At 48.6% G+C, this 13,878-nt stretch overlaps 1 protein-coding gene across 10 annotated transcripts in view; it reads right to left on the reverse strand.

Moving 5' to 3' along the window:
• Positions 1-13,878, reverse strand: part of plekha5 (pleckstrin homology domain containing, family A member 5) — a 103,164-nt gene that overhangs the window by 39,835 nt on the left and 49,451 nt on the right. The gene's annotated exons all lie outside the window — the stretch shown is intronic.

A 13,878-nucleotide genomic window follows, 5' to 3' on the forward strand; every position in this document is an offset into this window, starting at 1 on the left:
GAAATATTGACAAAGAAGTGGTAAAATACGAGCGCAACGCGCTCGTATTGTACAATGAACCTTATGGGTGGGTTACTGGACGTGAGACCTTTCCGACGATATAAATATGGGCCGCCGGAGGCGGCGCTATATTGTTATTGTAAGGGTTTTTCTTATTATTAGGCCCGAGCGGCCTGGCAGGGCTCGGGCCTATTGTAATTGTACGGCAGTGCGCGGAGCGCACTGAAGAAAGACGTGCGCATAGCGCACGTCCCGAAAAGAGCGCGCAGCGCTCAAGAAACAGAGCGCGGAGCGCTCCCCATGCATTAGACAGTAATGGGGGGACTCCCGGCACCACGCCCTGTCCGGTGAAATAGGCGTGTGCCGCGAAAGCGGCACATTTGTAACTGCTCGTGTGAAAAAAGGTGAAAAATCCAGTGAAGGCGCAACATTGACAAGAAAGTAGTCGATGACGAGCGCAACGCGCTCGTCATCGACCATGGCCACTTCCCAATGCCCAAAACACTACTAGAGTGACTCAGGGCATCGAGGCCTATCCAATGATATAGGTGTTTGCCGCGAAAGCGGCATATTTGTTGTTGCTCGCACAAAAATCTGAAAAAAAAACGCATTAAGAAATATTGACAAAGAAGTGGTAAAATACGAGCGCAACGCGCTCGTATTTGACAATGAACCTTACGGGTGGGTTACTGGACGTGAGACCTTTCCGACGATATAAAGATGGGCCGCCGGAGGCGGCGCTATATTGTTATTGTAAGAGTTTTTCTTATTCTTATTAGGCCCGAGCGGCCTGGCAGGGCTCGGGCCTATTGTAATTGTACGGCAGAGCGCGGAGCGCTCCCCATGCATTAGACAGTAATGGGGGGACTCCCGGCACCACGCCCTGTCCGGTGAAATAGGCGTGTGCCGCGAAAGCGGCACATTTGTAACTGCTCGTGTGAAAAAAGGTGAAAAATCCAGGCATGGCGCAACATTGACAAGAAAGTAGTCGATGACGAGCGCAACGCGCTCGTCATCGACCATGGCCACTCCCCAATGCCCAAAACACTACTAGAGTGACTCAGGGCATTAAGGCCTATCCAATGATATAGGTGTTTGCCGCGAAAGCGGCATATTTGTTGTTGCTCGCACAAAAATCTGAAAAAAAAACGCATTAAGAAATATTGACAAAGAAGTGGTAAAATACGAGCGCAACGCGCTCGTATTTGACAATGAACCTTACGGGTGGGTTACTGGACGTGAGACCTTTCCGACGATATAAAGATGGGCCGCCGGAGGCGGCGCTATATTGTTATTGTAAGAGTTTTTCTTATTCTTATTAGGCCCGAGCGGCCTGGCAGGGCTCGGGCCTATTGTAATTGTACGGCAGAGCGCGGAGCGCTCCCCATGCATTAGACAGTAATGGGGGGACTCCCGGCACCACGCCCTGTCCGGTGAAATAGGCGTGTGCCGCGAAAGCGGCACATTTGTAACTGCTCGTGTGAAAAAAGGTGAAAAATCCAGGCATGGCGCAACATTGACAAGAAAGTAGTCGATGACGAGCGCAACGCGCTCGTCATCGACCATGGCCACTCCCCAATGCCCAAAACACTACTAGAGTGACTCAGGGCATTAAGGCCTATCCAATGATATAGGTGTTTGCCGCGAAAGCGGCATATTTGTAGTTGCTCGCAAAAAAATATGAAAAAAAAACGCATTAAGAAATATTGACAAAGAAGTGGTAAAATACGAGCGCAACGCGCTCGTATTTGACAATGAACCTCACGGGTGGGTTACTGGACGTGAGACCTTTCCGACGATATAAATATGGGCCGCCGGAGGCGGCGCTATATTGTTATTGTAAGGGTTTTTCTTATTAGGCCCGAGCGGCCTGCAGGGCTCGGGCCTATTGTAATTGTACGGCAGTGCGCGGAGCGCACTGATGAAAGACGTGCGCGTAGCGCACGTCCCGAGAAGAGCGCGCAGCGCTCAAGAAACAGAGCGCGGAGCGCTCCCCATGCATGAGACAGTAATAGGGGGGACTCCCGGCACCACGCCCTGTCCGGTGAAATAGGCGTGTGCCGCGAAAGCGGCACATTTGTAACTGCTCGCATGAAAAAAGGTGAAAAATCCAGTGAAGGCGCAACATTGACAAGAAAGTAGTCGATGACGAGCGCAACGCGCTCGTCATCGACCATGGCCACTCCCCAGTGCCCAAAACAGTACTAGAGTGACTCAGGGCATTAAGGCCTATCCAATGATATAGGTGTTTGCCGCGAAAGCGGCATATTTGTAGTTGCTCGCATAAAAATCTGAAAAAAAAAACGCATTAAGAAATATTGACAAAGAAGTGGTAAAATACGAGCGCAACGCGCTCGTATTTGACAATGAACCTCACGGGTGGGTTACTGGACGTGAGACCTTTCCGATGACACGCATATGTGCCGCCGCAGGCGGCGCTATATTGTTATTGTAAGGGTTTTTCTTATTATTATTTTTCTTCTCCCCCGCTAAGTCCACTTTCCCACTGACGAAAAGTCCTGATTTTTTGCCCAAAATTCAAGCACGTGAAAAAAACATTTTTCACATTTAGAAAATATAAAAAATCAAAAAGATGGCGCGTCAGCGCCCCCCAGAAAATCAAGTTTACATTGCACCCTATGGCAAGACCCGAAAACCCCGAAAATTTTAGTTCGTCGTAGACGAAAAAAATTCGGCACAGTGATTGGTCACATGAAGCCAAAAAAAAAAACATATTACACGGTTGCTAGGCAACCATCTGTATGGCGGCCATATTGGCCAGAAGAGCGACCTGGCGCCAAAGGCGCCATTTCATGCCCTCGCATTTGAACGAACTCGTCCTAGGGCGTTGAACGCAGCGACTCCCCGGTCGCTCCAGATCATCTACACATGTGGGGCATTAAAAGTTATTAAAAACTTTCTAATAGGATTTCCGGTTTTGTCATGGCAACGCCATGAATTTGGCGTACGTTTTTGGCGTTCGCCGTCGCCTTCAAAGAGTCATAACTCGCACATACTTTGGCCGATTTTAGTGAAACTTGAATCGTTGGTCGAGTCGTCGGCCCCGGATGTTTTGATATGGGAATTTTGAAAATGGGCGCGATAGCGCCCCCTGCAGAGCACCGAATAAAAATGAATGGAGAAAAAAAAGTAAACTTTGTCGTAGACAAGTAAAATCTGGCACAGACATCCATCACGTGACCCCGATCAAAAAAGTCAATGATGGCCACGCCCATTTTCCCACCGTGTTGCCATGGCAACGACCCGATGTCAAGTTTGGCGTAGCCAAACCAAAATTGGTACACACCTTCGTCATGACTGTCCGAACAAAAAAGTACATTACGTGGTTGCTAGGCAACCAACAGGAGGTCGGCCATTTTGGGAAATATTGCGTGATCTGGCGCCAAAGGCGCCGTTTCTTGCCTTTGCTGTTTTATAAGCTCGACCGAGGGTGGCAGCGACAGCACAACCACGTAGGGCGCGGCAGCGCCCCCCGGTTGTTGCGGTGGCGTGCGACGGCGTGCGCCAACCGGCCAACGCTGCTCGCGAGGGCCTCTAAATGCCGCTTGCGGCTTTAATTAGGCCCGAGCGGCCTGGCAGGGCTCGGGCCTATTGTAATTGTACGGCAGTGCGCGGAGCGCACTGAAGAAAGACGTGCGCGTAGCGCACGTCCCCAAAAGAGCGCGCAGCGCTCAAGAAACAGAGCGCGGAGCGCTCCCCATGCATTAGACAGTAATAGGGGAGACTCCCGGCACCACGCCCTGTCCGGTGAAATTGGCGTGTGCCGCGAAAGCGGCACATTTGTAACTGCTCGTGTGAAAAAAGGTGAAAAATCCAGTGAAGGCGCAACATTGACAAGAAAGTAGTCGATGACGAGCGCAACGCGCTCGTCATCGACCATGGCCACTTCCCAATGCCCAAAACAGTACTAGAGTGACTCAGGGCATTAAGGCCTATCCAATGATATAGGTGTTTGCCGCGAAAGCGGCATATTTGTTGTTGCTCGCACAAAAATCTGAAAAAAAAACGCATTAAGAAATATTGACAAAGAAGTGGTAAAATACGAGCGCAACGCGCTCGTATTTGACAATGAACCTTACGGGTGGGTTACTGGACGTGAGACCTTTCCGACGATATAAATATGGGCCGCCGGAGGCGGCGCTATATTGTTATTGTAAGGGTTTTTCTTATTATTAGGCCCGAGCGGCCTGGCAGGGCTCGGGCCTATTGTAATTGTACGGCAGTGCGCGGAGCGCACTGATGAAAGACGTGCGCATAGCGCACGTCCCGAAAAGAGCGCGCAGCGCTCAAGAAACAGAGCGCGGAGCGCTCCCCATGCATTAGACAGTAATGGGGGGACTCCCGGCACCACGCCCTGTCCGGTGAAATAGGCGTGTGCCGCGAAAGCGGCACATTTGTAACTGCTCGCATGAAAAAAGGTGAAAAATCCAGGCCTGGCGCAACATTGACAAGAAAGTAGTCGATGACGAGCGCGTTGCGCTCGTCATCGACCATGGCCACTTCCCAATGCCCAAAACACTACTAGAGTGACTCAGGGCATTAAGGCCTATCCAATGATATAGGTGTTTGCCGCGAAAGCGGCATATTTGTTGTTGCTCGCACAAAAATCTGAAAAAAAAACGCATTAAGAAATATTGACAAAGAAGTGGTAAAATACGAGCGCAACGCGCTCGTATTTTACAATGAACCTCACGGGTGGGTTACTGGACGTGAGACCTTTCCGACGATATAAATATGGGCCGCCGCAGGCGGCGCTATATTGTTATTGTAAGGGTTTTTCTTATTATTATTATTATTTTTCCTCTCCCCCCACAAAGTGCCTTTTCCCTCTGACGAAAAGTCCTGATTTTTGGCACAAAATTCAAAAATGTTAATGGTTCAAAATTTGCTATTCCCAAATTTCAAAATTCAAAAAGATGGCGCGTCAGCGCCCCCTGGAAATCAGGATTACATTGCGCCTATAGAAAAACCCAAAAACGTAAGTTCGTCGTAGACGAAAAAAATTCGGCACAGTGATTGGTCACATGGAACCAAAAAAAAAAAGATATTGCGCGGTTGCTAGGCAACCATCTGTATGGCGGCCATCTTGGCCAGAAGAGCGACCTGGCGCCGAAGGCGCCTTTTCGTGCCCTCGCATTTGAACGAACTCGTCCTAGGGCGTTGAACGCAACGACTCCCCGGTCGCTCCAGATCATCTACACATGTGGGGCATTAAAAGTTATTAAAAACTTTCTAATAGGATTTCCGGTTTTGTCATGGCAACGCCATGAATTTGGCGTTCGTTTTCGGCGTTCGCCGTCGCCTTCGAAGAGTCATAACTCGCACATACTTTGGCCGATTTTACTGAAACTTGAATCATTGGTCGAGTCGTCGGCCCCGGATGTTTTGATATAGGAATTTTGAAAATGGGCGCGATAGCGCCCCCTGCAGAGCACCGAATAAAAATGAATGGGGAAAAAAAGTAAACTTTGTCGTAGACAAAAAAAATTTGGCACACACATCCGTCACGTGACCCCGATCAAAAAGTAAATTATGGCCACGCCCATTTTCCCACCGTGTTGCCATGGCAACGACCCGAAACAAAGTTTGGCGTAGCCAAACCAAAATTGGTACACACCTTCGTCATGACCTTCCGAACAAAAAAGTACATTACGTGGTTGCTAGGCAACCAACAGGAGGTCGGCCATTTTGGGAAATATCGCGTGATCTGGCGCCAAAGGCGCCGTTTCTTGCCTTTGCTCTTTTATAAACTCAACCGAGGGTGGCAGCGTCATTTTAACCACGTACGGCGCGGCAGCGCCCCCCGGTTATTGCGGTGGCGTGCGACGGCGTGCGCCAACCGGCCAACGCTGCTCGCGAGGGCCTCTAAATGCCGCTTGCGGCTTTAATTAGGCCCGAGCGGCCTGGCAGGGCTCGGGCCTATTGTAATTGTACGGCAGTGCGCGGAGCGCACTGAAGAAAGACGTGCGCGTAGCGCACGTCCCGTAAAGAGCGCGCAGCGCTCAAGAAACAGAGCGCGGAGCGCTCCCCATGCATTAGACAGTAATAGGGGGGACCCCGGCACCACGCCCTGTCCGGTGAAATAGGCGTGTGCCGCGAAAGCGGCACATTTGTAACTGCTCGCATGAAAAAAGGTGAAAAATCCAGGCAAGGCGCAACATTGACAGGAAAGTAGTCGATGACGAGCGCAACGCGCTCGTCATCGACTATGGCCCTAAAACAGTCCCTAAAACCCTACTAGAGTGACTCAGGGCATTGAGGCCTATCTGGTAATATAGGTATTTGCCGCGAAAGCGGCACATTTGTAACTGCTCGTGTGAAAAAAGGTGGAAAATCCAGTGAAGGCGCAACATTGACAAGAAAGTAGTCGATGACGAGCGCAACGCGCTCGTCATCGACCATGGCCACTTCCCAATGCCCAAAACCCTACTAGAGTGATTCAGGGCATCGAGGCCTATCCAATGATATAGGTGTTTGCCGCGAAAGCGGCATATTTGTTGTTGCTCGCATAAAAATCTGAAAAAAAAACGCATTAAGAAATATTGACAAAGAAGTGGTAAAATACGAGCGCAACGCGCTCGTATTTGACAATGAACCTTACGGGTGGGTTACTGGACGTGAGACCTTTCCGACGATATAAATATGGGCCGCCGCAGGCGGCGCTATATTGTTATTGTAAGAGTTTTTCTTTTTCTTATTATTAGGCCCGAGCGGCCTGCAGGGCTCGGGCCTATTGTAATTGTACGGCAGTGCGCGGAGCGCACTGATGAAAGACGTGCGCGTAGCGCACGTCCCGAAAAGAGCGCGCAGCGCTCAAGAAACAGAGCGCGGAGCGCTCCCCATGCATTAGACAGTAATGGGGGGACTCCCGGCACCACGCCCTGTCCGGTGAAATAGGCGTGTGCCGCGAAAGCGGCACATTTGTAACTGCTCGTGTGAAAAAAGGTGAAAAATCCAGGCAAGGCGCAACATTGACAAGAAAGTAGTCGATGACGAGCGCAACGCGCTCGTCATCGACCATGGCCACTTCCCAATGCCCAAAACAGTACTAGAGTGACTCAGGGCATTAAGGCCTATCCAATGATATAGGTGTTTGCCGCGAAAGCGGCATATTTGTTGTTGCTCGCACAAAAATATGAAAAAAAAAACGCATTAAGAAACATTGACAAAGAAGTGGTAAAATACGAGCGCAACGCGCTCGTATTTGAAAATGAACCTCACGGGTGGGTTACTGGACGTGAGACCTTTCCGAAAATAGGAAGATGCGCCGCCAAAGGCGGCGCCATATTGTTATTGTAAGGGTTTTTCTTATTATTATTATTATTTTTCTTCTCCCCCCCAAAATCCACTTTCCCACCGACGAAAAGTCCTGAATTTTTGCCCAAAATTCAATTAGGTGAAAAAAAAAACTTTCAGATCTCCAAATTTCAAAAATTCAAAAAAATGGCGCGTCAGCGCCCCCTGGAAAAACCACGTTAACATTGCGGCCTATGGCCAGACCCCCCAAAATCCCGAAAACCCCGAAAATTTTAGTTCGTCGTAGACGAAAAAAATTCGGCACAGTGATTGGTCACATGGAACCAAACAAAAAAAGATATTACGCGGTTGCTAGGCAACCATCTGTATGGCGGCCATCTTGGCCAGAATAGCGACCTGGCGCCGAAGGCGCCTTTTCGTGCCCTCGCATTTGAACGAACTCGTCCTAGGGCGTTGAACGCAGCGACTCCCCGGTCGCTCCAGATCATCTACACATGTGGGGCATTAAAAGTTATTAAAAACTTTCTAATAGGATTTCCGGTTTTGTCATGGCAACGCCATGAATTTGGCGTTCGTTTTCGGCGTTCGCCGTCACCTTCGAAGAGTCATAACTCGCACATACTGTGGCCGATTTTGGTGTAACTTGAATCGTTGGTCGAGTCGTCGGCCCCGGATGTTTTGATATAGGAATTTTGAAAATGGGCGCAATAGCGCCCCCTGCAGAGCACCGAATAAAAATGAATAGAGAAAAAAAGTAAACTTTGTCTTAGACAAATAAAATTTGGCACAGACATCCGTCACGTGACCTCAATCAAAAAGTAAATTATGGCCACGCCCATTTTCCCACCGTGTTGCCATGGCAACGACCCGAAATAAACTTTGGCGTAGCCAAACCAAAATTGGTACACACCTTCGTCATGACCGTCCGAACAAAAAAGTACATTACATGGTTGCTAAGCAACCCACACAAAGTCGGCCATTTTGGGAAATATCGCGTGATCTGGCGCCGGAGGCGCATTTCTTTCCTTTGCTCTTTTATAAACTCAACCGAGGGTGGCAGGGATGGCATAACCACGTACGGCGCGGCAGCGCCCCCCGGTTATTGCGGTAGCGTGCGACGGCGTGCGCCAACCGGCCAACGCTGCTCGCGAGGGCCTCTAAATGCCGCTTGCGGCTTTAATTATTATTATTATTATTATTATTTTTCCTCTCCCCGAGGAAATCCACTTTCCCACCGACGAAAAGTCCTGAATTTTTGCCCAAAATTCAATTTGGTGAAAACAAAAAACTTCACATCTCCAAAATTCAAAAATTCAAAAAAATGGCGCGTCAGCGCCCCCTGGAAAAACCACGTTAACATTGCGGCCTATGGCCAGACCCCCCAAAATCCCGAAAACCCCGAAAATTTTAGTTTGTCATAGACGAAAGAAATTCGGCACAGTGATTGGTCACATGAAGCCGAGAAAAAAAAGATATTACGCGGTTGCTAGGCAACCATCTGTATGGCGGCCATCTTGGCCAGAAGAGCGACCTGGCGCCGAAGGCGCCTTTTCGTGCCCTCGCATTTGAACGAACTCGTCCTAGGGCGTTGAACGCAGCGACTCCCCGGTCGCTCCAGATCATCTACACATGTGGGGCATTAAAAGTTATTGAAAACTTTCTAATAGGATTTCCGGTTTTGTCATGGCAACGCCATGAATTTGGCGTTCGTTTTTGGCGTTCGCCGTCGCCTTCGAAGAGTCATAACTCGCACAAACTGTGGCCGATTTTACCGTAACTTGAATCGTTGGTCGAGTCGTCGGCCCCGGATGTTTTGATATGGGAATTTTGAAAATGGGCGCAATAGCGCCCCCTGCAGAGCACCGAATAAAAATGAATGGGGAAAAAAAGTAAACTTTGTCGTAGACAAATAAAATTTGGCAAAAACATCCGTCACGTGACCCCGATCAAAAAGTAAATTATGGCCACGCCCATTTTCCCACCGTGTTGCCATGGCAACGACCCGAAATAAAGTTTGGCGTAGCCAAACCAAAATTGGTACACACCTTCGTCATGACTGTCCGAACAAAAAAGTACATTACGTGGTTGCTAGGCAACCCACACAAAGTCGGCCATTTTGGGAAACTTTGCGTGATCTGGCGCCGAAGGCGCCGTTTCTTGCCTTTGCTCTTTTATAAACTCAACCGAGGGTGGCAGCGTCATTTTAACCACGTACGGCGCGTTAGCGCCCCCCGGTTATTGCGGTGGCGTGCGACGGCGTGCGCCAACCGGCCAACGCTGCTCGCGAGGGCCTCTAAATGCCGCTTGCGGCTTTAATTATTATTATTATTATTTTTCCTCTCCCCCAGAAATCCACTTTCCCACCGACGAAAAGTCCTGAATTTTTGCCCAAAATTCAATTTGGTGAAAAGAAAAAACTTCACATCTCCAAATTTCAAAAATTCCAAAAAATGGCGCGTTAGCGCCCCCTGGGAAAACGGCGTTAACATTGCGGCCTATGGCCAGACCCCCCAAAATCCCGAAAACCCCGAAAATTTTTGTTCGTCGTAGACGAAAAAAATTCGGCACAGTGATTGGTCGCATGAAGCCGGAAAAAAAAACATATTACGCGGTTGCTAGGCAACCATCTGTATGGCGGCCATATTGGCCAGAAGAGCGACCTGGCGCCGAAGGCGCCTTTTCGTGTCCTCGCATTTGAACGAACTCGTCCTAGGGCGTTGAACGCAGCGACTCCTCGGTCGCTCCAGATCATCTACACATGTGGGGCATTAAAAGTTATTAAAAACTTTCTAATAGGATTTCCGGTTTTGTCATGGCAACGCCATGAATTTGGCGTTCATTTTTGGCGTTCGCCGTCGCCTTCGAAGAGTCATAACTCGCACATACTTTGGCCGATTTTAGTGAAACTTGAATCGTTGGTCGAGTCGTCGGCCCCGGATGTTTTGATATAGGAATTTTGAAAATGGGCGCTATAGCGCCCCCTGCAGAGCACCGAATAAAAATTAATGGGGAAAAAAAGTAAACTTTGTCGTAGACAAATAAAATTTAGCACAAACATCCGTCACGTGACCTCGATCAAAAAGTAAATTATGACTACGCCCATTTTCCCACCGTGTTGCCATGGCAACGACCCGAAATAAAGTTTGGCGTAGCCAAACCAAAATTGGTACACACCTTCGTCGTGACGTTCCGAACGAAAAAGTACATTACGTGGTTGCTAGGCAACCCACACAGAGTCGGCCATTTTGGGAAATATCGCGTGATCTGGCGCCGAAGGCGCATTTCTTGCCTTTGCTCTTTTATAAACTCGACCGAGGGTGGCAGCGACAGCATAGCCACGTAGGGCGCGTTAGCGCCCCCCGGTTATTGCGGTGGCGTGCGACGGCGTGCGCCAACCGGCCAACGCTGCTCGCGAGGGCCTCTAAATGCCGCTTGCGGCTTTAATTATTATTATTATTATTATTATTTTTCCTCTCCCCCCCGAAGGCCGTTTCGGCCACTTTCCCACCGACGAAAAGTCCTGAATTTTTGCCCAAAATTCAATTAGGTGAAAAAAAAAACTTTCACATCTCCAAATTTCAAAAATTCAAAAAAATGGCGCGTCAGCGCCCCCTGGAAAAACGACGTTAACATTGCGGCCAATGGCCAGACCCCCCAAAATCCCGAAAACCCCGAAAATTTTAGTTCGTCGCAGACGAAAAAAATTCGGCACAGTGATTGGTCACATGAAGCCAAAAAAAAAAACATATTACGCGGTTGCTAGGCAACCAACTATACGGCGGCCATATTGGCCAGAAGAGCGACCTGGCGCCGAAGGCGCCTTTTTGTGCCCTCGCATTTGAACGAACTCGTCCTAGGGCGTTGAACGCAGCGACTCCTCGGTCGCTCCAGATCATCTACACATGTGGGGCATTAAAAGTTATTAAAAACTTTCTAATAGGATTTCTGGTTTTGTCATGGCAACGCCATGAATTTGGCGTTCATTTTCGGCGTTCGCCGTCACTTTCGAAGAGTCATAACTCGCACATACTTTGGCCGATTTTAGCAAAACTTGAATCGTTGGTCGAGTCGTCGGCCCCGGATGTTTTGATATAGGAATTTTGAAAATGGGCGCGATAGCGCCCCCTGCAGAGCACCAAATAAAAATGAATGGAGAAAAAAAGTAAACGTTGTCGTAGACAAATAAAATTTGGCACAGACATCCGTCACGTGACCTCGATCAAAAAGTAAATTATGGCCACGCCCATTTTCCCACCGTGTTGCCATGGCAACGACCCGAAATCAACTTTGGTGTAGCCAAACCAAAATTGGTACACACCTTCGTCATGACTTTCCGAACAAAAAAGTACATTACGTGGTTGCTAGGCAACCCACACAAAGTCGGCCATTTTGGGAAACATCGCGTGATCTGGCGCCAAAGGCGCATTTCTTGCCTTGGCTCTTTTATAAACTCGACCAAGGGTGGCAGCGTCATTTTAACGTCGTACGGCGCGGCAGCGCCCCCCGGTTATTGCGGTGGCGTGCGACGGCGTGCGCCAACCGGCCAACGCTGCTCGCGAGGGCCTCTAAATGCCGCTTGCGGCTTTAATTCTTATTATTATTATTATTTTTCCTCTCCCCCAGAAATCCACTTTCCCACCGACGAAAAGTCCTGAATTTTTGCCCAAAATTCAATTTGGTGAAAAGAAAAAACTTCACATCTCCAAATTTCAAAAATTCAAAAAAATGGCGCGTCAGCGCCCCCTGGAAAAACCACGTTAACATTGCGGCCTATGGCCAGACCCCCCAAAATCCCGAAAAACCCGAAAATTTTTGTTCGTCGTAGACGAAAACAATTCGGCACAGTGATTGGTCGCATGAAGCCAAAAAAAAAAACATATTGCGCGGTTGCTAGGCAACCATCTGTATGGCGGCCATATTGGCCAGAAGAGCGACCTGGCGCCGAAGGCGCCTTTTCGTGCCCTCGCATTTGAACGAACTCGTCCTAGGGCATTGAACGCAGCGACTCCCCGGTCGCTCCAGATCATCTACACATGTGGGGCATTAAAAGTTATTAAAAACTTTCTAATAGGATTTCCGGTTTTGTCATGGCAACGCCATGAATTTGGCGTTCGTTTTTGGCGTTCGCCGTCACCTTCGAAGAGTCATAACTCGCACATACTTTGGCCGATTTTAGTGAAACTTGAATCGTTGGTCGAGTCGTCGGCCCCGGATGTTTTGATATAGGAATTTTGAAAATGGGCGCGATAGCGCCCCCTGCAGAGCACCGAATAAAAATTAATGGAGAAAAAAAGTAAACTTTGTCGTAGACAAACAAAATTTGGCACAGACATCCGTCACGTGACCCCGATCAAAAAGTAAATTATGGCCACGCCCATTTTCCCACCGTGTTGCCAAGGCAACGACCCAAAATAAAGTTTGGCGTAGCCAAACCAAAATTGGTACACACCTTTGTCATGGCTGTCCGAACAAAAAAGTACATTACGTGGTTGCTAGGCAACCCACACAAAGTCGGCCATTTTGGGAAATATTGCGTGATCTGGCGCCGAAGGCGCATTTCTTGCCTTTGCTCTTTTATAAACTCAACCGAGGGTGGCAGGGACGGCATAACCACGTAGGGCGCGGCAGCGCCCCCCGGTTATTGCGGTGGCGTGCGACGGCGTGCGCCAACCGGCCAACGCTGCTCGCGAGGGCCTCTAAATGCCGCTTGCGGCTTTAATTATTTTTAAACCTGCTCAGACCTGCTCATGATGGAACTGTAAAAAAAATAGAGCTTTAGAAAAAGGTGGAGACCCAAACCCAAAGTAAAACTCATTATTTGATTTACATTTATACACTTGTATATTGCTTGGTAGAGTTAATATATTTTGGGCAGAACTGTGAACTGTTACAGTGAGTTCTTGTCACAAAATAAAGTGCAAATATATATACATAATTATCGGTGTCATTATCGGTATCGGGACATGCAGAATTATCGGTTATCGGTTATCGGTTCAAATTGGCATTATCGTGCATCACTAGTTGCTATAGCTAAAGAGATGTGATATTTATGCCACACTGGGCTGCATCTGCATGATGTCGAAACATTCTACACGGCGATGGTGGGAAATTGACAAGGCTGGCAGGCAAAGATCCCCTTGTGGACGTCAATAAGTCAAGTGAAATAGTCGCATCGCCTCACCATGACCAGGTATTGCAAAAATATTCTTCAAATATTAATAGTGATCTGTTTTAGATCTTATTTTGGACAAGGTAACTTTTTGTTGCTGCTCCCTGGTCAAAAAGTATGAGATTTTGCAGATTTTTTAAGTTTGGTCCCAAAATCTGCTGGCCACATGCCTTCCATCTGAGTCGCTGACATCATCGGATTCTACAAAGTCAACCCAACCTATCAGGCCAGACTTCTGAAGCCATGACCCTCTCTTCTAAATTTAACAGGGGCTACTTGTAAGTTTTAACAGATGCGCAGGCGGACACGTGTGCCCTGTCACTGTTGGAAAATAGGAAGACGAACGACCGCTCTGACGGACAGGCGGTACATCAAAGCGTCGCCCCAGAAACTGAATATGGACGGGAACCATTAGACAGGCTCCGAAACAT

The sequence above is a fragment of the Gobius niger genome (assembly GCF_951799975.1).
Source record: "Gobius niger genome assembly, chromosome: 12".
NCBI classification, from domain to species: Eukaryota; Metazoa; Chordata; class Actinopteri; order Gobiiformes; family Gobiidae; genus Gobius; species Gobius niger.